The following is a 17015-nucleotide window of genomic DNA, read 5'->3' as shown; positions in this document are numbered from 1 at the left end:
AGGGTCCCAGTCCAAGTTCACTCTATCTGCATATTTTGGAAAACCTCACATTGAGAGTTTCATTTACATTGATCCTCGGTGGATGGTGATTCTGAGTGCCCAGGAGAAGCAAATGTGATTCTCTCTGGAGCGACACACTGCCCTCGGCCAGGCCTCCAACAATCCCAGCAGGTAAAGATCCAGGAAATACAAACTCACAGTTTTTTAAATACAAACCACAAAACACACAAGGAAACAAAATGCCATAAACGAGAGTCAACAGGAGCAACAAAGAGAAGAATCAGACCTCAAGTATTGGAGTTATTAAACTCCAGAATACAAATTAGTTTATTAATATAAACATTTCAACTCAGGAGAATGAGGAGAGGAAAAAAGTCACGAGGGCCAGAAAAAGGGGGAGAGAACACAATTAACGTACAAATTGCTCAAATAATGTTGTATGACATGTTGTAAAGATTCTAGCAATGAAGAAGAGAAGGAAATTTGAAATAAGCAAAAAAAAAATTTTTTTTACTAGGTGTTTTCGGTAGGAAACTGTGGATTGTTCAGAACACACCCTTTAGGATTACCCGATTCTAGCCTTTGATTGCCATTGAACTATCTTACAACTCTGTAAATAGTAGATAACTAATGGCAATGTAAATAATCCTGCCTATAGAGATTTAATTAACCAGCAATAGAAGGTTTAAGAGAGATAAACCTCTGGGGACTCTCTCTCTTCCTTAGTTGGCTGTGAGCAGGGTGAGAATAGAACAATAAGGAAGCTTCCAGAATGGCACTGTCCAGGAGGGTAGCCACAGTGGCTAATGAGCACGTGACATGTGATTGCCCAGATTAACATTTGCTGTAAGTATAAAATACACACCAAGAAGATTTGTATCATGAAGAATGTAAATGTCTTATTAATAATTTTTTATATTCATTACAAACTGAAATGACAGACATACAAGGGAATTCTGTCCACTAGAGGAACAACATCTCCCCTCACCCTAGAAAAGGCAGTTTCACATCCATTTGCAAATTCCTGATCTAAAAATGTGCGTCCTTTGGAACCCATTGCAATATCTGCCTGGTCCTCTCATTAAGAATGAATTTAAAGTCTTTAAAATGTGATCTTTACCGTTTCTTTTAAGTTGTCCTTATAACAAGAAGTAAGACAGAATAGAATAAAAAGTGGAGTCTCCTTCCTCCTCCACCCGTGAAAGCCCCCAGAGAGCCGGTGGAGAGAGGGCGTACTCACTGGCAGGTCCGGAGCATGCTGCCCCTCCTTCTGGACAGAGCCCCCCCGGCTGCTCCCAAGGTGAGCAGCTGACCCCGTTCTCTTTGGTGTAAGACTGTCTGGGTCCCAATCATGGCTCCACCACCCAAATCTGAGCCATTTGGGACAAGTCTGTGAAACCTTCTGTGCCTTGGTGTCCTCATCTGAAACTGAGGATGGTGACATAACCCTCCTGGTGGGGTTCTTGTAGAGATTAAGCGAGTTCTATTTGTAAAGCACCAGAAATAGTGCGTCGACCATTGGTTAGAGCAAGCCTTAGCTAACACTATTTATTATTGTCTGCATGACTGAATGGTGTATTTTCAGGCAAATTTCGGTCTAAAACAGTCCCACCGCTTGGCAAAAAGGGCTGCTTTCTTAATCCTTCTCTTTGCTATTCCTTTTCACCCGCCCACCGTTTCTGGCAGACTCCTGGGAGCAAAACTGTATGCGGGGGAGACACAGAGAAAAAAAGTGGGAAGTGAATGCCAGGAACCAGCAGGACTGGCTTATCTGTAACATCTGATTTGAGGTGGGAGAGGAGGGAAGTACCGAAAATTTTGTTTGTCTCAAAATACCCTATCAACCTCAGCCATGTGGTTAAGTGAGTTATTCCCCTTAGTCGATTCATTTAACCAGAGGGAAAATATTTTCTCCGGGAGACCCCATGGAAATGTAATGGAACCAATGGAGAAGCCATATGGAGGAGCAGCTGCTAAGCCCGCAGCCTTGGATGCCGCATTGCTTGGGTTGGACGTCCTGGCCTGCCGCTTTCCCGCGATGGCAGCTTAGGCGGGTTACTGAGATTTCTTTACCTGACAGGGTTTTCAAGAGGGTTACATGAGATGGGGAACGTAATATTACATGGACAGTTAGCATTCAATAATCTAATAGCACATACACTATGGGCCTAGAGATGACTAGTTTGGTGGTTCTCGACCAGGATTTCACATTGTAATCACCAGGAGAGTTTACCAAAAGACAAGGGCCCAGGCGCTGAATGGGGAACCCTGGGGCCTGAGCAGAGTTATTTCCCCGGGGGGGGGGGGGGGGGGAGGGGTTACAAACGAGCCACAGCTATACCCTGCGTTGGAGGGTACTGGTGCCCCAGAATATCGGGTTGTTTTCCATGCACTGCCAGAAAGACGGAGAGGCCAGGTGAGGCAGTGAGGAAGGCACCAGCTCTAGCGTCAGGCAGGTCTGTGATGAAACTCTGGCCCCATCCAGTGCCGGCTACGTGACTTCGGGAAAGGCGTTTCATCTCTCTGAGCCTCAGTTTCCCCATCTGTGCAGTGGAGATCATTATAGCTTTCTTGAAGCTTGTGCTGAGGATTAATTTAAGCAAGGCAGCACCTGGTGGTCAGCCGTTGTGAGCATCCTCGTCTTTTCAGGATGGACCCCTGACGTCACTCAATGCCAAGCCCCTTGAAAAGTGGGGAAATGGAGATCCTGGGAGCATCCCTGGCAGCAGTTGAGCTGTCCAGCCGTGCAGCTGGCCTGTAGGCTTCGAATGGAGCTGAGTGTCCTTCAAAAGGAGCAGCTGCAGGTCATTGGCCGGAGTTCCTGGTGGATGGGTCACTGAGGATGGCTGCCAGCTCAGAGGGGTCAATGGTAGGGGACCTGGGCAGGGCAGACAGGTGGTGGGGACAGTTCCTGTGGCTTTTTCCTTATTAACAAATAAACCGTCCATTTCTGGGAGTGAAGAGGCTTCAGATTAGCCTTAGGGATATTCTCTCCCTGCTAGTTGAACAAAAACATCCCAACTGGGCTGGGCCCTGTTGAAGAGGGAGGTGAGTGGTGTGGTTCTGGCTGATGCTGGTGGTGTTCCCTTGCACCCAGAGGAAGAGTCCCTTTGATGCCTCCCTCCATTCACTGCTTGACTTACACTCTTGGAATAGAACGATCTAATTCTCAGCATTAAATGCACAAACTGATTCACACACCTTATGACACAAAACCAACAACACACAGCCAAACCAGAAGGGGTTCCGAGGCCTAGTCAACAGAGACAACAGATGCATCGATTTGTCCTTCCCCGATTCCCATGTCCCACCCCAGTTCCCAGCAATGGTCCCCCATCTGTCTGGGTGAGGAAGAGGCCATCAAAGGGGAAATTCCCCCCAGTGTTCTTAGGGTCATCTAGCCCGAGATATGGCCAATCTTGAGATTGGGTTCGTGGTAAAACAGCTGCCATCGATGAAAGCTACAGGGACTGTCAACAAGGAAGTAAGGCCACCCCCCCACCCCCCCACCCCTGCCACACACACACTGGATTTATGGCTTAAAACCAGCACAGACCAGCTTGACCCAACATGACAACTAATTTCACCTAACAGTAACCCCTGGCCTCTATACTCTCATTGCAATACATCAGCTGGCTAACCACCACACCCGCCCCACCATGATCGGGAACAGAAAACCCATATAAGGACACAAAATGGTCAAGTAGCTTCTCTGAGAAATCCCTGCCTCTTTCCCAGGAAGATCCCGAAGATTCCTCCCCCTCAATGAATACCTTACTCCCCCCCCAATTAAATGAACCTCAATAAAAGAAGCAAATTCCACTGAAGGGGAGCTGCTCTGTCTGCGGAGTAGCCACTCTGCATCTCAGTGCTTCACTAATAAACTCACATCAGCTTGAAAGTGAATTCTTTCCAGCATGAAGCCAAGAAACCACAGAGGGTTGTGGATCCTTGGGTTCTCAGACACCCGGGACACCTACATCGGTTTTACCAAGCCTTTTCTAGCCTTAAGGTGTTCTGGGAGGGCATATCAGGAATAGGAGTTGGGGGGAGAGGAGCTCGAAAGTCAGTTCCCACTTTCTTTGCAGGTGCCTCTTTGTTATTCACTTAATGACTCTTCTTGCTTTGGGGCGCTCAAACATTTTTTTTTAATTTGACATCTTTTTTTAAAGATTTTTATTTATTTATTTTTAGAGAGGGAAGGGAGGGAGAGAGAGAGAGAGAAACATCAGTGTGTGGTTGCTGGGGGTTATGGCCTGCAACCCAGGCATGTACCCTGGCAGGGAATGGAACCTGTGACACTTTGGTTCGCAGCCTGGGCTCAATCCACTGAACTACGCCAACCAGGGCTGCGCTCAAACATTTTGCTTTTAACGTTTTGCCTTTATCCTGGTTGTTGCTGCTTCTTGCGCTGTTTGCAAAAGTACATGGTCTCCCCATCTCTCTCTGAGGTGTGCAGCAGGAACATCCAGGAACCTCTGCTGGTGAGTTTTTCACCTGTCTTATCCCTGTTTACATCTCAACACTTCGCACAGTGCTGGGCTCCAGGATGGTCCTCAGTCATAGTCGCTGAACCATTGGGGTGGCTTGTTACTTCACAGGAAATGAGGCTCATCTTAGAGAAGGGTACCTCTGTCAGGGTTCCTCTAAAAGGTAGCTCTGTCTGTCTCAGGCTTTACTGGGCAGAGGGTGAAGGAGGGGTAGGAGAGGAGAGAAGCCAACAGTTTTCCGGCTCTGCCCCCAGGCAATGGGAAACACTCGGGATTTGGAACCTGAAATCTTGATTCAAGAGACAGGTCTTTCACTGACTAATTGCATGAACCTCGGGCTATTTACTTAACCCTCAGAACCTCAGCTTGTTTACTTACTTGTTTCCTGGAAAACCTAGTAAGATTTTTCTTTCCTGCTTCACAATCCAAGAAGTTGTGACAATGAAAGAAATAGCATTTATGAAAATGCTCTAGAGAGAAGTAAAGTGGTTTTTTAAAAAAGTAAAGCGGTTTGACTAGTGGGTTCCAAATGTTACGGTTCAAAGGCATCAGGTGCCTACTGTGTGCTCGGGGTTTGGTGAGCACATAGCCGAGGGGTGGAAAGAGTGCTCCGAAGGCAGCCCGAAGAAGGAGCCATTCACAGACGGCGCTCGGCCTGGGGCTGTCCTGGATGTTTCTGTCACTGAAGTCTGTAGCCTTTCATCCTGTGGAGTCTGCAGCGAAGTCTGTGAAGGGCCCCCTTCTCTGGGCTGCCCCCATTTGCACCAGTACTGGCCACTGACTCTGGGAGCACTGGGAAATAACCAAATACGGTGTCAGCTGAAGCCACATAGGGATCATGGACACAGTGATTCCAAGTATCAGTGTCCAATCTCATAGTGGATACCGTTGGAGAAACAAATTACACAAGAGGTTTGCTATTTTTCCCCAACTATCACCTCAAATTAGACATAGATGTGCCACCTCCTCTGCTGGTAGCCAGCCCCCTGATTTCTGGTATTCACTTCCTACTTCTCTGCTCTCTGTCGCCCCCTCATACAGTTTTGCTCCCAGGAATCCACCAGAAAGAGTGGGTGGGAGAAAAGAATAGCAAAGGGAAAGATGAAAAAAGTAGCACTATATTGGGAAGCAGTGATACTGTTTTAGATTGAAATTTGCCTGAAAATAGACCATTCAGTCATGAGGGACAATAATAAATTATATGTAAGTACCCACACTCACGCACATTTTATGCAAATGTCCATGTGGACTTCCTGGGTAGTTGGAGGTGGTGTGAGAAAATCCTAAGTATATCCCAGTGGGTAAGAACTAGGTGTTGAAGTCCCTCGGGCCTAGGCGTTGCACACTAGCTCTTCTGCCTGTGAGCTCCATGACCGCAGGCAAGCTACATGACCTCCCTGTGTCCCAGTTTCCTTCTCTACAAGAAGGGCATTATAGAGTGCCCACCTCGTGGACACGTTGTGGGCACTAGGTGAGGAAGCACTGTAGACTCCCCTTTACGGTGACCTGGAAGGGAACAGTGACTCCAACCAGACCCATTCCTCTTCTCTGCTTTCTTCTCTCCTTGTCAGTGGCCGATCTTCCCCCCTCCCCCACAGGAGCACCTGATTCAAAGCTGGGTCCTCCTTCAAGATGTCTATCCCTAAGGACCTGACTCCCCTCTTTGCACAGGGAGCTCTGTCTTGGCTTTGAGACAGATTTCTTAAATTGTCTTCCTCAATTGCAAGTGATTCAGCCATTGCTTGGAGATTTAATTAACCAGCAATAGAAAGCTTGAGAGAGATAAAGCTGTGGGAACTCTCTCTTTTCCTTGGTTGGCTGTGAGCAGGGTGAGAATAGAACAATAAGGAAGCTTCCAGAATGGCACTGTCCAGTAGGGTTGCCACGGTGGCTAATGAGCACGTGACAAGTGGTTGCTCAAATTAACATATGCTATAAGTATAAAATACACACCAGATTTGGAAGATTTATATAATGAATAATATGTCTTCTTAATAATTTTTATATTTATTGCATGTTGAAATAATATTTTCATTGGTTTTACTTTTGTTTGTTTTTTAAAGATTTTATTTATTGTTAGAGAGAGGAAGAAAGGGAGAAAGGGCAAGAAACATCAATGTGTGGTTGCCTCTCACACACCCCCTATGGGGGACCTGGCCTGCAACCCAGGCACGTGCCCTGACTGGGAATCGAACCAATGACCCTTTGGGTAACAGACCGGCACTCAGTCCACTGAGCCACACCTGCCAGGGCAGTTTTACTTTTGTTAATGTGGCTACTAGACAATTTAAAATTGCCTGTGTCACTGCTGCATGACGCTGCTCTTCGTGATTTAATAATGACTTAATAATGTGCCAACACTTTTTAAAAAGTGACTTTAAATAGATCTTCTTTTACCTTTAAAGGAAGCAGGTATTGTTAAAACTGCTTTTCAGATAACCCCACAAGCACATTGCGTTTGTACGGCCAGTAGACTCGCGTGGCAGGAGCAGTGCAAGCTGGGGAATAATCAGATGGAAGGACACTCCTTGGGAGTCAGGAACCCTGGCTTCTCTTCCTCACCACACCCCCTTTGCTGACCTCCAGCAGATTACTGCCCCTCTCTGGATCTCAGAAGATTTTTACTTAAAAAAATAAAGAGATGTGTTGGATTAGAATTTAAGGGTGGGAGGCTAGTAGCCTGTGGGCTGAATATAGCCACAGATTTGTTTGTCTGCTTCGGCCAGCTCAGTGCAGCGTGTTTTATAGCGCATTCGCATACTTTCAGGCAGGGGCTGGGCGCTGTCCTGGAGACTGGGGCTCCTGCTGCTCCCCTGGGACTCTCATTCACCACTGCCTACACTTTCATCGCCTGCTTCAAAACCCTTGGCTGCAGACATTGAACTCCAGGTAGAGTGACCCCGTGGGAGGACTGCTGACCCCTCCTTCTGCTCACGCCCACGCTGACGGTTCTCAGATCCACCAGATCTTCAGAGGCAGTCGCCAGCCCGCTCCCAGCGGAACTTCTGTCTCCCCTTCTAGCCCTCTTTCTTTTTTTAACTGATGTTACCATTTTAAATTTCCAACAGAAACAGCACCGTATCTGCCTAGTGAAGGAAACAAAAATAATCTATTTGGGAACAACCTTTAATTTTACAGACAAGAAAACTAAAAGAAATCAAGGGCATATAATGCCTTTATACTTGCATGTGTTGGCGATTTTATCAGGTCTTGGAAAATAAGATAAACTATAATTTTTATAAATTCAAGTCTTCTACTTATTTGCAGTTCCTTTACATGAAATCCAGATAGGATTTTCTTTTTTTTAAAACAAAAATTCAATGGAATGAATGGCTAGAAAAATCATATAGAACTGCTTCCCTTTCCTTGTGGTTATGCTGTGTAAAATTTGAACAAAAAATAGGTAAGTGTAACCCATGTGATGAAAGCAAATAGCTAAAGGATTTAAAGCACTGAAAACGGTCTTTTTGCAGGGATAATAGAAATCGGAATGTGAGCTACTGCGTTTGCATATTAAACACAAGTCTTTGTCCCTTTCACCTCAGTAGTGTGAGAAAGCAAAATCTGGTCTGATGGGGGAAAAGGAAAAGTCCATAAATAAAAGGGTGTGTTGTTTCCTGAGGGACATTCTTCCTAATGGCATTCTGCCCAGAAACCCTTTTTTCTTGGCTAACCACACATGACCAGGATAAGTTAAGTAACCAGACTGAGACCCCAGAGTGTCTGGATAGACCACAAAATCGATCAGTGCCTTCAGGGTCCAGACTTAAGCCAGATCTGACCCCCGAAGCCAGACTGGTCAGTGTTGCTATTGAATAAACACAGTCATGGAAACCACATGTGAGCTGTCTGGAGAAATTGAAGATCAGTAATGGGATAGATCCTCCCCAAACTTAGCTGCTCACAGGCACCTCAGAAGTGTCTGATGGTAGGATCACGCCCCCACCACCACTTTCCAAGCATCTCTTTCTGGGAGAGAAGTCGAACCCTGGATGCGTGGTCTGATGCAGGCAAGGAGCATCTCCTTGTATTTTTCCCACACATGTTGCACAGCATGGCCATGACCTCTGCCCTCCGGAAGCCAATGTCCAAAAAGGAGAAAAGACAGATCTGTTTCTCATCCACAGAAATATAATAAGGTAAATGCTGGAAATTTGCCTTAAGGATTCAAGGAAAGGCAGAAACAAACAAACAAACAAACAAACAAACAAAAAGCCTTTGCAAATGGCAAAAACCAATTAACCAACTGAAGTTCAGGAGATGAAAATCATTAGCAAAACAGTTGAGGGAGGTAACGTGTTTTCTCAGCATGCATGTTCGTTTTCTCCTTTGCACATAAACTTTCCCTGGCATCAGGCCCTTAATTCTCCCTCCGTTTCTCTAGACTATCCGTCTATGGTCCCAGGTGTGTCAGGAATCCCACTCCCTCCATGAAGATTTTCCTCACCCTCTAACTCTGCCTCTGCTTTCTGTACCCCTCATGTGCTGCTCACCCTTGGCCTCAAGCAGCTTGCCTTCCTGACTAGGCTGTGGACCCTTCACACGTAGAGCTCTGTGAGTGAGTGTCTCGCTGAGCTGAGCACAGATCTTCCAGAGGAGCCAGGAGAGCAGGCTCTCCACCAGCCCTGGCCTGGGGCCTGCCTGGGACACAGCATTTCCCTGACTCTTCGCCTGGTTCCCTTCCTGGCCAAACAGGGACCGCATTCCTCTGTCCTGTTTTTCTTTCCTCACCAGAAAGGAGAGAACCAAAGAGATGTTTATTTTCTTATTTAAGAGATAAGGTACCAGGGAAACAGGAAGGGTTATGAACTGTCTGGGGAGGTACATGACAGTAACTGCTACTATCCGGATTATTCAGATTTTCTTAGTAAACCAAAACTTTTCCCATTGAATAGAACTGGACTATTAAAAAATAAGTAAAAAGGAAGCAAAGAAAAAACCTTCTACAACCTCCTGCAGGATGTGGTTATCAGGCCTCTGAGGACTTTTTCATTTTTTTTAAGATACCACATTTTTCTGACTAAAAGACGCACTTTCCCCCCAAATTTGGGAAGAAAAGTGGGGTGCATCTTATAGTCTGAATATAGTTTACCTGGCTCACTGGGGGGGGAGGTGGCCTATGTTATTTATGTTATTAAATATTTTACCACATTTTTTGCTTCAAAAACTTTTTCCCTATTTTCCTCGTCTAAAACCTAGGTGCATCTTATGGTCTGAAAAAGTCGGTGTATATATTGTGTTTACACCAGTCACAAGTTAAATGCAGGCAGGTCCATAAAACAGGAATTAGCCATAAAAATATAGTCCATACTCCACTGTGCACTTAAAATGGTTAAGGTGATCGACTTTGTGTCATGGGTGTTTTTCCACAATTAAAAATGTAAAAAAGTACACTCTGCAGTTGCCACCAACCAGTGGAACATGTGTACCAAGCTGAAAACAGAAGCTGTGAGAGCAGCGCAAAATAATGGTGGAAGATGGGCTGAGCTATTTTAGCCTAATTGAAGGGCAAGTGCAGTCAATGACTGTGATTATAGCACAGGTGAGGTAAGGAAGAGGTGACCATTGAAGCTCACCATGGAATAATGGTAGGCATTTGTTACGACATCAAAACTATACTTGGAATTCAAATACATTGAATGCGTAACTATATGCTATATATTCATTAGATGTCTGTTTTTATTTATATAATTCTCTGCCAAAAGAATATGAGTTGGAGCTGTGAACCATCATAATCTTATACAGTTGAGTATGTAACTTCATCCTTTTTCCCCCTAATGAAAAGTCAGAATGTGCCAAGAACATGAAACTCCAGCCTGACAGACGAGGCGGGAACAAAGGGAGGAAGCGGGGACTCCGGCCTGCCGGGCGTCTGTCTTTGCTGGGCGCACCTGCAGAGGCAGTAGGACGCTGGAGGTGGACCCTCGCTGAGCAGAACTTTCTAAAAGCTTCCTCGTCGTTTGTTGCAGCATTTCCCAGACATCTGGATTGAGGACACTTACCCTGTGCTAAGCACTTTGCGTACATCAACTCGTTTAATCCTCAGAGCAACTTGCAGGGTTTTATTGCAAGTGAGGAAGTGGAGGAGCAGGGAGTCACCGAATAAGGGGTTCGCAGCAGTGTGGCTCCCGAGCCCGGGGGCCTTCCCCGCTGCTGTGGGCGAAATGACGGCGTCCCACCAAAACCCCTGTGGTGGAGCGCTAACCCCGCCGTGACTGTGTTCCCAGACAGTGCCCCTGGGAGGTAAAGTAGGTTTAGATGAAGCATGAGGCAGGACCCTTTCATGGGGTTGTACGATCTCTCTCTCTCTCAAAAACACCCAGCCGACGTTGTCGCTTCCTCCCTTTGTTCCTCACTTCATTTGTCAGGCTGGAATTTTTTGTTCTTGGCACGCTCTGACTTTTAACTTAGAAAAAAAGGATGAAGCTACATATCAACTGTATTCTGCGTGTGCACAAAGAAGAGGTCACGCGAGCGGACAACAAGATGGCAGCTGCCTACAAGAAAAGAAGTCTTAGAAGGAAACCTACCTCGCTGGCACCTTGATCTTGAACCGCCAGCTTTCAGAGCTGTGAGAAATAAATGTCCGTTGTCATGGCAGCCAGAGCAGACTCATCCTCCTTCTGCCCAGCACAGAATTTGAAGGAATGGTGTGTAAATGTTTGGGCCACAACAAACACGTGATAGCTTAACAGCGAATGCCGAAACCACAGGAGCCTAACGAGAGATGGCCTTTGATTGGTGAAGGGTCGCTGCCTCCCTCCAGCACCCACTGTGCTTGCCTGGACGCATCTCTGAAGGCAAGTAGGCACTCTGGGGTAAAAACCACATAAGTGTGTTCGATATCGTTTTTAAAAATAATTTTTTTCTTTAGAATACTTTTAGATTTACAGAAAAATTGCAAAGTAATGTATATTTGTTACACTTAGTGAACCAAGTATTGATACATTATTATTAACACACGTGATTCAGATTTCCTGAGTGTTCACCCACTGTCCTTTCTGTTTCCAGGATCCCATCAAGAACGTCATGTTACATTTGGTTGTCACATCTCCTCAGGCTCCTCCTGGCTGTGACAGCATCTTGGACACACTAGTCGGGTACTTTGCCGGCTGCTTCTGCATTGGGATTTGTCTGATGTCTTTGTTGCTTCATGATTTGACTGGGATTATGGGTTTTTAGGAGGAAGACCACAGAGGTAGAGGGTCATTTTCATCTGTGTCCTCCTCCTCCTTCAAATTTATTTTTTAGAGCAGTGCCCAGAAAAACTGAGCAAATGTACAGAGATTTCCTGTGTACCCCTTGACCCCCACAGCCTCTCACTGCCGACGTGACCCATCAGAATGGTGTATTTGTTATAACTGATGACCCCACATTGCCACATCTTTATCATCCAAAGTCCATAGTTTACACAAGGGTTCTTCACTCTTGGTGGTGTACATTTTATAGGTTTTGGCAAATATATAATGACATGTACCCACCATTATATAGTTTCACTGCCCTAAAAACCCTCTGTGCTCTGCCTGTTCATTTCCTCCCCCACCACACCCCTGAAAACCACTAATCTTCCTATTGTCTCCACAGTTTTGCCTTTTCCAGAACACCATTTTTTTTGGAATCATACAGTATGTAGCCTTTGCAGGTTGGGCTCTTTCACTTAGTGATACGTATGCATTTAAGATTCTTCCATGTCTTTTCATGGTTTGATAACAAATTTCTTTCTAGCACTGAATAATATTCCATTGTCTATATATACCACAGTTTATTCATTCACCTACTGAAAAACATCTTGGTTGCTTCCACATTTTGGCAATTATGGATAAAGCTGCCATAAACATCCATGTACAGATTTTTTTTTTCCTGAGGACATATGTTTTCAATTCATTTGGGTGAAAATACCAAGAAGAAAACTGGCTGGATCATATGGTAAGAGTATGTTTAGTTTTGTAAGAAACTTGTCAAACTGCCTTCCAGTGTGGCTGTACCATTTGGCATCCCTACCAGCAATGGATGAAAGTTCCTGTTGCTCCTCGTCCTGGCCAGCATTTGGTGTTGTCAGCGTTCCAGATTTTGGCCGTTCTAAACGACTCTGTGTTATTATCTCACTGCTGTTTTAATTTTCAGTTCTGTAATGCCATATGATATTGATCATCTTTTCATATGCTTACTTGCCATCTGTGTATCTTTTTTGGTAAAGTACCTGTTCATGGTTTTTGCCCATTTTTAACTGGGTTGTTTCTTTTCTTGTTGTTGAGTTTTAAGAGTTCTTTGTATATTTTGGCTATCAGTATTTTATCTAATTTTTCTTTTGCAAATATTTTCCTCCAGTCTGCAGCTTCTCTTGTTTTCTTGACATTGTCTTCTCAGAAGTTTTTAATTTTGATGAAGTCCAGCTCACCAGTTATTTCTTTCATAAATTGTGCCTTTGGTGTTGTCTAAAATGTCATTGCTGTACCCAAGGCCATCTAGGTTTTCTCCTGTGTTATCTTCTAGGACTTTGCTGGTTTTGTGTTTTACTTTTAGGTCTGTGATGTTTTTGTGAAGGGTGTAAGATCGGTGTCTAACCTCATTTTTTTCTCATGTGTACATTCACTATTGTTCCATATGATACCATTGATATATGTATATACGTTTTGGAAGAAGAATATTGGTTGCATCCTAGTAACCTCTCATGACACAGAGGTGGCTGCAGAGCAGTTTGGGAAATCTTGGTTTGATACATGGAGACCCTCCACAGTCTTGTCCCTGCCACCTCCGAAGAGTTGGCCCTCAGGACTTTCTCTGCATACGCAGTCCTCTAGCCAGACGGAGCTACAGTCTGCCTTTTCCACCTGGTTTTCACCAAAATGGCCACTTTATCCTGGAAGGTCCAGCTTTCACACTGGAAACTTCCCAGGCTGAACTAATGTCTGTCTTCTCTGGGTAACAGGATACTCTACTTACACCTCTGTTATAGCACTTTTCAAATTCTGTAATGGCTGGTTCTTGGTCCGTTTTTACCCTACTTTCTAGAATTGTATTTTCCTTTATAACACCCCCTTTCAAGTCATAAAGCACATTTCCTCCCATTTATCACAGGGGGCCATGGTCTAGAGGCGGGTGGCCACATTGGCCTGGCTCTGGGGCCTCCTCGTCCTGTGGGGTGAGATTCTGCTGGAAGAAGATGGTTCTCAGACTTTAGCGTGTGTGTGTATCACCTGAGATCTGATTCAGTAGGTCTGGGGCGGGGCCTGAGATTCTGCATCTCTAACAAACTGCCAGGTGATACCAGCGCTGCTGGCACAAGGACTGGACTTTGAGCAGCTCTAAAGCCCAGGCCTGAGGCAGGGCCCCTTTTGCCTGGATAGGCCGATACCTTTAGCCAGAAAGGATGTGTTTGATAATAAATAATTTAATCACTCCTATGGTAAATTACCAGTAGAGCTTAGTACACATTAAATTACACAAAAATAATGTATGCATGACACAAATTTGAATACAGCATCAACACCCACCCTTGGGGAGTTCTTTAGTCTCCCCATGCCCAGGTGAGTGTCACCTTTCAGCCCTCCCAGAGGTCATTTTCTTCCCCTGCTTGTACCCTGTGACCCCTTGTTGCTTGTGGCTCGCCCAGTTACTGACATTTCTGGCAGGGCATTGCTATTCCCTCTACAGACCCTTATGACACCCTTCCTCACCATTTACTCCACTCTCCTCTCCCCTGTGCTTCCCCACAGGCTCAGCGCATTTCTTGTAGCAGTTTCTCCAGCAGACTTGCTACTTTCCCAGATCCTCTTACCCTCAGCTCTCACGCCCACTCCATGGAGCACGTACCGGTTGTCCTGTAGCTGCTGCTCCCTGCCCCCAAGCTCCCTGACCTGCTCACCTTCCCTGATGCCGGGAAGCACCCTGTCTGGGGCCTACCTGTTGGTGTGTGAAGGCATCTTTAGCAGATCCCACGTGGTAAAAGAAGCTATTTATGTCTGTCAGAAACCTCCTCACTGGGGCAGGAAGTGACCAACTTCCTGGCCAAGAACATCTTTCCAAAGGGAAAAAGAGAGAAAACATATCTCTGACGTACATAAGTGGTTTCCTCACTTGTGACTGGCCTTGCTCCAGCCCGGTGATACGGCTCAAGGCTGAAGCGCTTCTGCAGTGACAGAAGTCCACCCTGTGTGACTTGATCAGGCTCAGGGCCTTGGATGCGGCAGGTGTTTAGTTGGCCTTGATGGGACCGAGTTGAACTTCCTGGGGCTGGAACCCTGTTTCCTATTTACTTTCTGCTTCTGCTGATGCTTTCACACACGCTGCCAAATATTGGTTAACACGAAAAGTTAATTTTTTGCTACCGCTGAATTTTCAGTGTATGTCAGAATGTTGAGACAAGTAAATCGTGGGTATAGAGATTATAGGGTATAGAGAGAGATGCAAACTTTCTTCTAGAAAGAGGAATGGTGTAACACGGAGTTAGAAACTCCCTGTCCCCCCCCCAACATGTGAGAAATGCCACCAAAGCCCCCCAAGGTCTGTGTTGACTGCATCACATACGAACTTTGTCTTTGGATTATGTAAGAGGTGGCTTTGGGGAACAATAGAGTCTTTCAAAAATAATTTTTATTTTTCAATTACAATTGACATTATATTAGTTTCAAGTATATAGCATAGTGATTAGACACATAATTTACTAAGTGGTTCCCCCAATAAGTACAGGACCCACCTGTGACTCTTTTGTAACCACCCACTGGCCCTTCTCAGTCCCTTCACCGTTTCCGCCCAGCCTCCAACCCCCATCTGACAACCATCAGTGTGTTCTCTGTATCTGTGAGTCTGCTTCTGTTTTGTTTGTTTATTTTGTTCTTTAGATTCCACATATAAGTGAAATCATATGGTATTTGTCTTTCTCTGACTTATTTCACTTAGCATCATACCCTCGATCAGGGTGTCCAAACTTTTGGCATCTGCACCACACTGGAAGAAGAGCTGTCTTGGGCCACACATTAAATACACTGTGACACATAATCACAAAAAAATCTCATGATGTTTCAAGTAGATTTATGATTTTGCATTGTGCTGCCTTCACAGCCCTCCTGGGCCGCAAGTGGCCTGAGGCCTGCAGGTTGGACACCCCTGCTATGTCCCTCCATGTTGTCACACATAGTAAGATTTCGTTCTTTTTTATGGCTGAGTAATATTCCATTGTGTACATGGACCACATCTTCTTTATCCAGTCGTCTGTCAGTGGGCACACACGTTGCTTCCACATCTTGGTTACTGTAAGTAATGCTGCAGTGAACATAGGGATGCTTATATCTTTTCAAGTTAGTGTTTTGGATTTCTTCAAATAAATACCCAGAAGTGGAATGGCTGGGTTACAGATAGTTCTATTTTTAGTTTTTGAGGAATGTCCATATGGTTTTCCATATAAATAGGCTCTTTCTGAATGGTGACATGGTGAAGTAAAAGGACCACAAACTAGTGCTCTGTCTACACTTACAGATGCTGTGGGGACTTAACTACACTCTAGCAATGGCTGTAGATGGAATCGCTGCTGACTTTGGTGTCACTTGGAAATATTACTGCGATAATTTTCTTCAAATGTGCCGCCCCACATTCTAATAGCCAAAGGTGTGGCTCCAGCTCGGAATGATTAAGAACCACCACACTCAGTAGTCTCAACACGAGACTCAACGGGACTAGCCCCGAGGGCAGAACTGAACCAGTAGAGTTGGTCTCCAGGGTAAAATTTCCCTCTTCCTGCGACAAGCTTCTTGACCACTATTTCTGGCTTCATCTGGACCCAGAAACCTTACTGCTCCATGGTTCTTTCTCCCAGGGAGAATGCCTCCGAGGTACAGTCCAGCCGACCGGATGGACTAATCCATGCTGACAGCAGGTGACACCAGGCCCTCCCTGCTAGTCACCACTTGCCTTCATGGTGCTCTCGGAAGACCCTGCCTTTCCCGTGCTCGTGAGGGTACAACACTGACACGTGAGGAGACCTACAGGGTGGTCTCGGGTCCCTCTTGTTCTGTCCTAGCACCCTGACTCTTTCCTCTACCCAGATGGGGTTCGTTGCTGTGACTTGCCTGATGGGCAGCTGATTGACAGAATTTTCTGGGTGAGAAATGAAGGCCCACAGGGGTGTTCCCTAGTGGTGTCCTTCAGGGCAGCACCAAGGAAGGTTGGGGGACTGTCGGGTGTAGGCCGTGATTCACACCGTAACCCCCTTTCCAGGCAGGAGCCCGAGGTGCGCCCTGGCCAACCAGGTGGCTTTCCTTCTCCCGAATCAGGAGGTTGGAGATGTATTGTTCACCGGGGTTGGTTGGAAAGTTTAAGCTATTTTTTTTATGTGTTCCCTCTGTTCTTTGTTTCTTTTCTCCTCTTAGTCTTCTTTTGGGTTTGTTGGTTATTTACTTCTGATTCCATTTTATTTCTTCTATTTGCTTATTAGCTGTATCTCTTAAAAATTTTGGGGGGTGGCCACTCCCTGGTTTACAACCTACATCTTTAACTTACCACAGTCCCCCCTCAAATAATCTTGCATTA

At 45.5% G+C, this 17015-nt stretch overlaps 1 long non-coding RNA gene across 1 annotated transcript; it reads left to right on the top strand.

The window, feature by feature from the left end:
• Nucleotides 1-1287: 1287 nt before the first annotated feature.
• Nucleotides 1288-11262, top strand: LOC118498146. The gene is made up of 4 exons (XR_004900667.1): nt 1288-1300; nt 2650-2869; nt 4452-4484; nt 10859-11262. It is a non-coding gene; the product is annotated as an uncharacterized LOC118498146 (long non-coding RNA).
• Nucleotides 11263-17015: the final 5753 nt, after the last annotated feature.

This window comes from Phyllostomus discolor, chromosome 14, assembly GCF_004126475.2.
Source record: "Phyllostomus discolor isolate MPI-MPIP mPhyDis1 chromosome 14, mPhyDis1.pri.v3, whole genome shotgun sequence".
NCBI classification, from domain to species: Eukaryota; Metazoa; Chordata; class Mammalia; order Chiroptera; family Phyllostomidae; genus Phyllostomus; species Phyllostomus discolor.
The sequence above is the reverse complement of the archived record's forward strand: the minus strand, read 5'-3'. Positions and strand labels throughout refer to the sequence as shown.